This window comes from Heliangelus exortis, chromosome 7 (assembly GCF_036169615.1).
Source record: "Heliangelus exortis chromosome 7, bHelExo1.hap1, whole genome shotgun sequence".
NCBI lineage: Eukaryota > Metazoa > Chordata > Aves > Apodiformes > Trochilidae > Heliangelus > Heliangelus exortis.
In genome coordinates this window covers 25,028,163-25,035,942 of record NC_092428.1, presented here as the reverse complement: position 1 = coordinate 25,035,942, position 7,780 = coordinate 25,028,163, and positions in this window count along the sequence as shown.

Below are 7,780 nucleotides of genomic sequence, written 5' to 3'. Positions count from 1 at the left end.
GCGGAAAGCCCGGGCGAAGCCAAGTGCGTACCCAGGGTGCGGTGGGGAACAGCGATGGGGAACAGCGAAATATCCTCAAAAAAGCAGAAAAAAAATCATCTTGAGTGGGCACCCACCTCTTATCTCCCAGAGTCACTGCTCAGCTGCCCAGCAGAACGGTCAAACACGCAAAATACTTAAAATGGAGGCAGATAAGCATTTATTTCCTTTTAATCTCTTTAAGCTGCAGGGATTTCGGGTGTTTTTGTGTCAGCACGACGACTCAGAAAAAAACTACAATTTTCCGTTTGACCGTACTGCTTCGAAAATGCAGCTGTACCCCGTATTTCTATACACGCGATTAAATTCCTGTAGTGATCTCTTAACGCTAACAAAAATTTGATTTTAACGTCCAGAATGGCCCATTTCGTGCCCCCTACAGAATACAGATGAACTACATTCCTTGCTTAAAGGGAAAATCTCTCCAGTCCGAACCATTCTTAGTGCCATGCAATGAAATGGTTTTACTAAAGACCCGTCAGGAGGCTATTGTAAGGGATTTCACCTACGCCTCCCAAGATAAGGTTCATTGTTTCTTTAGAAAGCACAGTGCAGAAAAAACTAAAGGGTTCAGTGATTGCTCCACAAACAAATTCAGAACGAACTATTCCTCCCTGACTGTTGTGCATTTCCTTTTAAATAGCTCAGTTCAATGGCACCTGAGGGCAAAAAATAATTGCATGTTCAAAATCTTTTTTATTTTAGGATTCCGGTGGATTTTAAAATCCTAAAATGAATCTTACAGCATCTTTCTGATATTGGTTTGAGTAATGGAATTTACTTTTCCATTGAAGAGGTAAATCACAGGTGGGTTTCAGCTGCCTGGATCATCCCTGGGAACTCATTGACAAGGGGGAAAAAGAGAATTTAGAAAAGGAAGAGAAGTTGAATTGGCACATGTCCTCACAGTACACTTAGATGATCCTATACCTGGTTAGAAGACCTCTTTACAACAATTTCTAAGTTAATATTTGCATTTCAAGAAATCGCACAGATTTGCACATTCTACAGAAATCTGTCGTTTTCCAGGTGGGAGAAATCTGTTTCAAGCATTTGAGACTCCACTGGCAGGGCAGGGGAGGGCAGAGCAGGCAGTGCAGTCTGAGCACTGCTGTAACACCTCAGCCAGACACCTCACCAACATCCTTCTGCTCCTGCCAAAGACCACGACCCTGTGCTACTGATCCCAGACCTTCAGAACTGTTTTCTCAGGGCAGTAATAGGCATAGAAATGTTTCCAAAATGAGACATTTTAAAATAAATTCCTCTTTCTCCTCTGCTTTTAGAGGTAGAGGGTGATTTGAGTCAATTTTTTTTTTTTTTTTTTTTTTAGCTTTCCTTTGAAGTTCAGAAACTTATTTTCACTTGATCCTAGACTCCTAAAGCAAGGATTTAATCTTCATCCCCTAAAGAAAATGTTCGGAGTCATCAGGGTGGTGATCACCTGAGGCAAATCTTGCCTCTTCTCTTGCCTGCAGCACTGACATTATTCAACCTGGACCCACAAAGTCCTTCTGAAAACCCTGGCTCAAGTCAAACCTCTGAGAGACAAGATCCCCCAACCTTCTGGTCCACGTCTGGTGCCCCAGGCTACTCTCTGGTGTCAAGGTGTACCAAGAAGTGCTTTGCAGGCACAAGTAAGGGCCTGGCATTTTTTTATCCCTGGATGTTCATTTCCTCTTGAGTACTTTATCTAAACAGCATACTCCTGAAGTTTGCAGATTATTTATTTGTGCATACAGATGTGCACAGTCACCAGGTTATATTTATTCAAAGGAATAAAGTCATATCTCACTGATATTTCAACAACAAACACTCCTACCAGTGTGAAGTGCTTGCAAAAAATAGCAACTGTATTCATTAAGGATTGAGTGGCATATTATTCTCTAGTTCAAAGAGTGTTTCAAATACAGGCCCCTGCATACCGGTTTTGTAACTTAACTTTTAGAGATTGGATTGGTGATTGAGGGAGTGGAGGTGCTCTCCTGAAGGGTGGGATGGGGTAGGTTTATTTTTGTTTATTTGTTTATTTTGGGCTTTTTTTTTTTTTTTTTTTTTTTTTTTTTTTTTTTTGGGGGTGGGGGAGGGTGTTACTTTTTTGTTTTTTTTTTAAATTTATTTATTCTTTTGGTTTTGTAGTCCACATTGAAAGCATGCACCCAACCCAAGGGTGATGCATGTTATTTTTATTCTGTCAAACTGCTCTGGCTGTACAAGTGCAAAAAAAGCTGGCAGATAATAAAACAGCACAGTTTACTCAAAACCTGCAAATATATAATCAGTGCTTGCTATGTGTGGAGTTCATTCACTTGGCTCAGTAATTGCTGCAAAGCTTTTTTCTATGGCCCTGTTTTATAAGCAGTGTTTTTCTATAGATACACTAGAATTAAACATTAGCATTAGAAAGGAGAAAGTAGGAACACTGCTTAAATTCATCTGTGTTTCAATGGCATAAAAATACACCAGGTATTTCTTTCATGAAATGTAATGGGAATATAGATGGGATTCCAAGTCTGTAGTTGTGGGGGTTTTTTTCTCTTCTAAAATAGTAGAATTTCACTTAGAAAAAACCTGTTAAGCACATTGTGGGGATAAAGTATTTTAGATGTGTTATTAACCTTTTGTATTAACCTTTTCAGTCGTGAAGCAAAACGTGTATAGCCTGCTTTTATTTATGAATGGCTGCAATCACTGTGGTATTTAATGTCATTTTAAAATAACTGCAGACATCAGTCATCACAAGGAGTCACTCGTGCTTCATCACTTCAGGTTGGTTACAAGTGGCTGGGGAGGGCAGAGCACTGCTGGGGGCACTTCTTAGTATTGGAGTCTGATCATAATCTCGGGAGCAAACAGGGCTTTGATTAGACCTTTCAGAAACCAGGGCATCAACACACTAATATTCTGATATTCTAATTTCAGCTTGCAAAACAAACAATGAGGAAGTGTCTTACCTGAGGTCAAGCAGCATAGCTGTGGAACAGCCTCTCCTCCTAAACTGCTCAGGTCAAGCACAAGTCCTAAGGCAGGAAGGCCATGGTGCATCCTTCTCTCACCTTTCTATTGAAAGGAGATTCTAGCAGGTGAAGAGGGAGAAACCAGCCCTTCCTCAACAGACCTGAGAGTGCACATCAGTGTCCGGGTGCTGCACCCACCAGGCTTTCCAGGAACAAGGAGCACTTGTTCTGAAAAACACGCAAGCCAGACACACATAGGTTTCTTTTCCAATAGATATATTTTTTTTCCCCTCTGGAGCAGTTACCAGCCTATCTGCAGTTGCTCCTGTGCCTTGCAATGCAAGAGTCTGAGCACTCAACCAAGACCTTCAGAAATGCCTGCATCTTTGCCAGTGAGCAGCTACCTACATGTCAAAAAACTTAGAAGAGGAAGAAGCCCTAAGCCTGCAAGACCCTTAAAAACCTCTGCTTGATAAGGGGTGGATGTAGAATTATAGAATCATAGAATTGGCTGGGTTGGAAGGGACCTCAGAGATCATCAAGTCCAACCCTTGATCCACTCCTGCTGCAGTTCCCAGCCCATGGCACTGAGTGCCACATCCAGGCTCTTTTTAAATATCTCCAGGGATGGAGAATCCACCACTTCCCGGGGCAGAATTACAGGTTCAGTGATATCTGTGTCATAAAACACCTATATATACCTTTTTACCTTTAGACAAAGATCATCAGCTCCTCTCCAGTGTGTTTTATAAGCTGCTGGGCCATGCTGCTAGGCCCCAGGAGACCTGCCAAGCTCTCCTGGTGTTTCCTCATAACGGGTGCTCTGCTGACTGTAAAAACCACTGGAGTAATTTTTTTTTTCTTTCTTTCCTGTTTCTTTTCACTTGAAACAGCTAAAAACAGACAGGCAGTTTCTTTTTCAAAATCAATTTTAAATCTTTCTCTTGATCCTTATGATTCTTCAAATGCGTAAATGTAAATAATTATTGTTAACTGTTAAGTATTCATCCATAAACCCATTTATCCAACATTTTAAGAAAGATGACACGCTTATCAAGAAGAGAGCAGCAGGGTGAAACAATGGAGTAAAATTAACAATAGAAAAAGGTTCCTCTCAAAACTGGTATATTTTATAATGAATTAATCTGCTGCAGGTTTATTAAGGGAAAGCAGTTTCCCAGCTCATGGTCTTCTGGCCGAGCCTCACTGTGAATAAAATGTGGTTGTGGTCAAATTAATTTCACTTGGTTGGCTAATTTTAAAAAGCAAACCACTGCCTACCCACAAAATGAATTACACCCATGGGTGTCACAGTGGGGCATTGCCAGGAGCTCTCCCTGCTGGAGGCAGGGATCAGGCTGGAGAGATGAGAGGGGCTGCATCTTGCCACAGGGTGGAAACCATCCATGGTTTTCTTTGCTCTCATACAACATAGAGCTTTGTTGCATTTGGGAGTTTTGTGAAAGAAGCCATTGCTCTGTTTGTTTTTTTTTTTTTTTTTTCCTTTCTTTTCTAACCCACAGACAAGAGAAGAGCCCTGCAGCAGGGGTCAGCCATGCTGGTGAACCCCCAGGTGCACCCCTAAACCTGGTAGGCTAGGTGAGAAGGAGAAGGCAATCAGGAACCCTGGACCCCACAGAGCTGTTGCACATGGTGGGTGCCCCAGAAGAGAAGTTGGCCACCCATGGCACCCCTTGGCTTGGGTGAGAGCTGCCCTGGAGCTTGGCCAGGTTGGTACCAGCTCACCAGAATTGGGGGACACTGCTTTTGAGGGGCTGCATGATGTTCACAGGGAAGGAAGTACTTGTCCATCCACCAGTGGGGCATGGGGACACCCTTGGGAGGACAGGATCAACTGGTTCTTGTCAAAATAAATCATAAGTGAGGGTGGTCTCTGAAAACCTGACTAATCCCAAAGTCCAGGTGAAAGATTGCCAGTGCAGACAGCAGGGCAAGGATCAGAGATCAGGAGGTGAATTAACAGCTGTTAATTTTACTTCCAAAGAATGCCCTCATGTTCAAGCGAGCAGTAAATGCTATCTTGGCAGTGAGAGAGCCACTCAGACATAAATATATGCATCCCATCTGTGGGACTGGCTGCTCTGATGCTGTGGGCCACAAAAAGGCTGATTTTTTGCTGTTATAAAAGAGTGGGTGAGGGACTGAGGGGAAGCAGTGGTGCCTGTCCCGGACCTGGAGGTGTTGCTGGTTGGATGATATCATTGACCAAAGGGATATTTTGCAACCCCTTCCCAGCAGTGCCAGGACATAGGCAAAACAAGGGACACGGAGGCTCCCTGGGGGAACTGGTGGTGGATGCAGAAGAGCCTCTGAATATCTGTGCTCACCATGCATGGTGAGCCCAGGCTGCAGGGCAAGGGGCAGAGAGAGCCTGTGACCCAAGCCATCTCATTTTGGGGCAGCTTTTGCAGTCTTTGTGGCTGGTACAGACAAAATTAGATTTGGCAGAGATGTCAGAGTGGAATCTGACTTGAAAAGAGCATCCTGAAATACTGAAAAATCCCTTTCCTGCTTGCCTTTAGCACCCTGGAAGGAGGTAGCTGTGCTAAATTTGTAAGTAGATTAGAACAAAAATCATGATTTTGGCTGACTCCATCCATCCATCCAACAAAGTAATATACATCCAAACTGACAAGTGACATCAGAATCTCATTTCCTCTCATTTTCTCCCTCTTTGACCCATCTGCCTGCAGCTCCCGGATCTGCAAATGACTGTGGTTTTCTAAGTGATTCAACAAAACCAGCTCCGGGAAAAGGCAGACCCCTTCCTGCTGGGAATTTTCTCACTAAGGCAGGTGAGCTGCTGACCTTTTGGCATCGGACTGATTTTGACAAGCTGCAGCAACTTCACCTGACACTGGGTGGCCTCCCCTGAGTGAGAAATTTCCTCCCGCCCTTTGAAGATCAAAGGAAAGCAAAGATAACTTTCAGCTTTATCATGGAAACTAAAACCACTGCCTCCGGGATTATTTTGGACCTCCCTCCCTGTCGTCGCTCAGCATTTTTCAGGCTCTTCCCAGGCCGAGCCCAGGGGCAGCACTTCTCCTATCACACCCGAGCTGGCAGGCTTCACCGGTGCAGCTTTTCACAGGTCGGTCCAGATAATGTGTATATCTTTTTTTATCTTTTCCAGCCCTCCAAGGAAGTATTTCACTGTTTATTCTACTCGATCTCCTTTTGCCCTGGGTCGCTGTGCCCTCTGCCTCCCCTGGTGTCCTTAGATCTCACCCGGAGGGATGCTGAAGAAAAGGAAATGAGAAGGAAAGCCTAGAAAAAAAGATGGAAACACTGAAGCCTCTTGGAAGCTTCCCCTGCTGTCTGCAGACACTTGTCCCGACGACCCTTCCCCAGGATCCCACAAGCCAGAGAATCAAGCAGGACAGAAACCAGCTCCACAGAAGCCTTGTGCTTCCTCCCCACACACACGGCTGAGATGTATCCCTCTCAGATGTCACATTCAAGTCCAGAAGAGCTCCTGGCAGCTGGATTTGGTAATCAGAACTGCCAGGAGCCACTTTGGCACTCGAGGGAAGAACATACCCTCCCCTTCTCCCTTGTCCCCGGCGGTGGCCCCTGATCAATTCTCTCGAGCATATCCGCCTGTGGATGTCACGCTTACTGCCAGAAAAACAGCTGCTCTTCACAGCTGGATTTAGTAAACTGAACCATGTAAATGCTTTAGCTCTCAGTAGCACACAGACTTCTTGCCACCCACCCAGGGCTCCCACTGCTTGCCTCCTGGCAGAGCGGCTGCTCTGCCCCACGGTGGTTGCCTGAAAGTGCTGCCTGAATGGCTTGGGTTTTAACTAAGTTAAACATTACATCCTAGGGGGAGAATTAAAAAAAAACAAACCAACAACAAACCCAGCACATTCTCTGTAGTAATATGGAACACATGGCCTCACAGTACAATAAATACATCATGGTAAAGAGATTTTTTGCTTAGGATCGCCTCTGTCCAGGGATCTGATGTGCACTGCAAACATATGAAAAAAGCTTTATGCCTTCCTCAGAATGAGATTGATATCACTATCCCTGATGCAAGGCAGGATGCAGAGACATACAGATAAGCCTGTAGGAAACATTTAGTGAAAAATGTTGCTCTTCTTGCATGGTCAAAGCCACACCAGCAAAGCTCTGCTTTGTCCTGACAGGGCAGAAACATTCTCTGCAGGAGAAACAAGCTGTGCTGCAGAAAACACAGCTTTGCTGCCACAGTTATTTTCTATATGCTCAAGGGACCCATCTGGTCCGTGTGGTCAGCCCAGGCCTCAGTTCCTTAATGCTATTGACAAATGTGACTGTGCCAGCAGGAGCACACAGAGCAGCTGCGTGGCCTGCCCTGGAAAGCTGAGGGCAGAACCCACAATTGATCCCAGACTGCCTGTCCCTCTGAGGTCCCCATTAGGACATCGTGGGGTTTGCTAGGGAGACCAAGGGTTGGAAGCATCTCTAGAAGAACACTGCACAGTTCTGCTCCACCCCTGTTACAAATCTGCTCCATCTTGGCCAGCCTCTGAGGGCCCAGCCGGATGGCAGTGAATGGTCACACTGGAATTTGTGTCAATCCATTTTCCAGTTAACTTGACTTAACATGATAGGAGGCATTAGAACATATAGAGCATATACCTCTATAGAGAGAAAACATAGAGGATATACCCCTGGTTCCAGTTTCGGCCTCATATTCCGTTTCAATTCAGCAGCAAGTTTAGTTCCAATTAGAACAAATAGCTCCTTAAAATAAAGATTTAACATGAAGATTC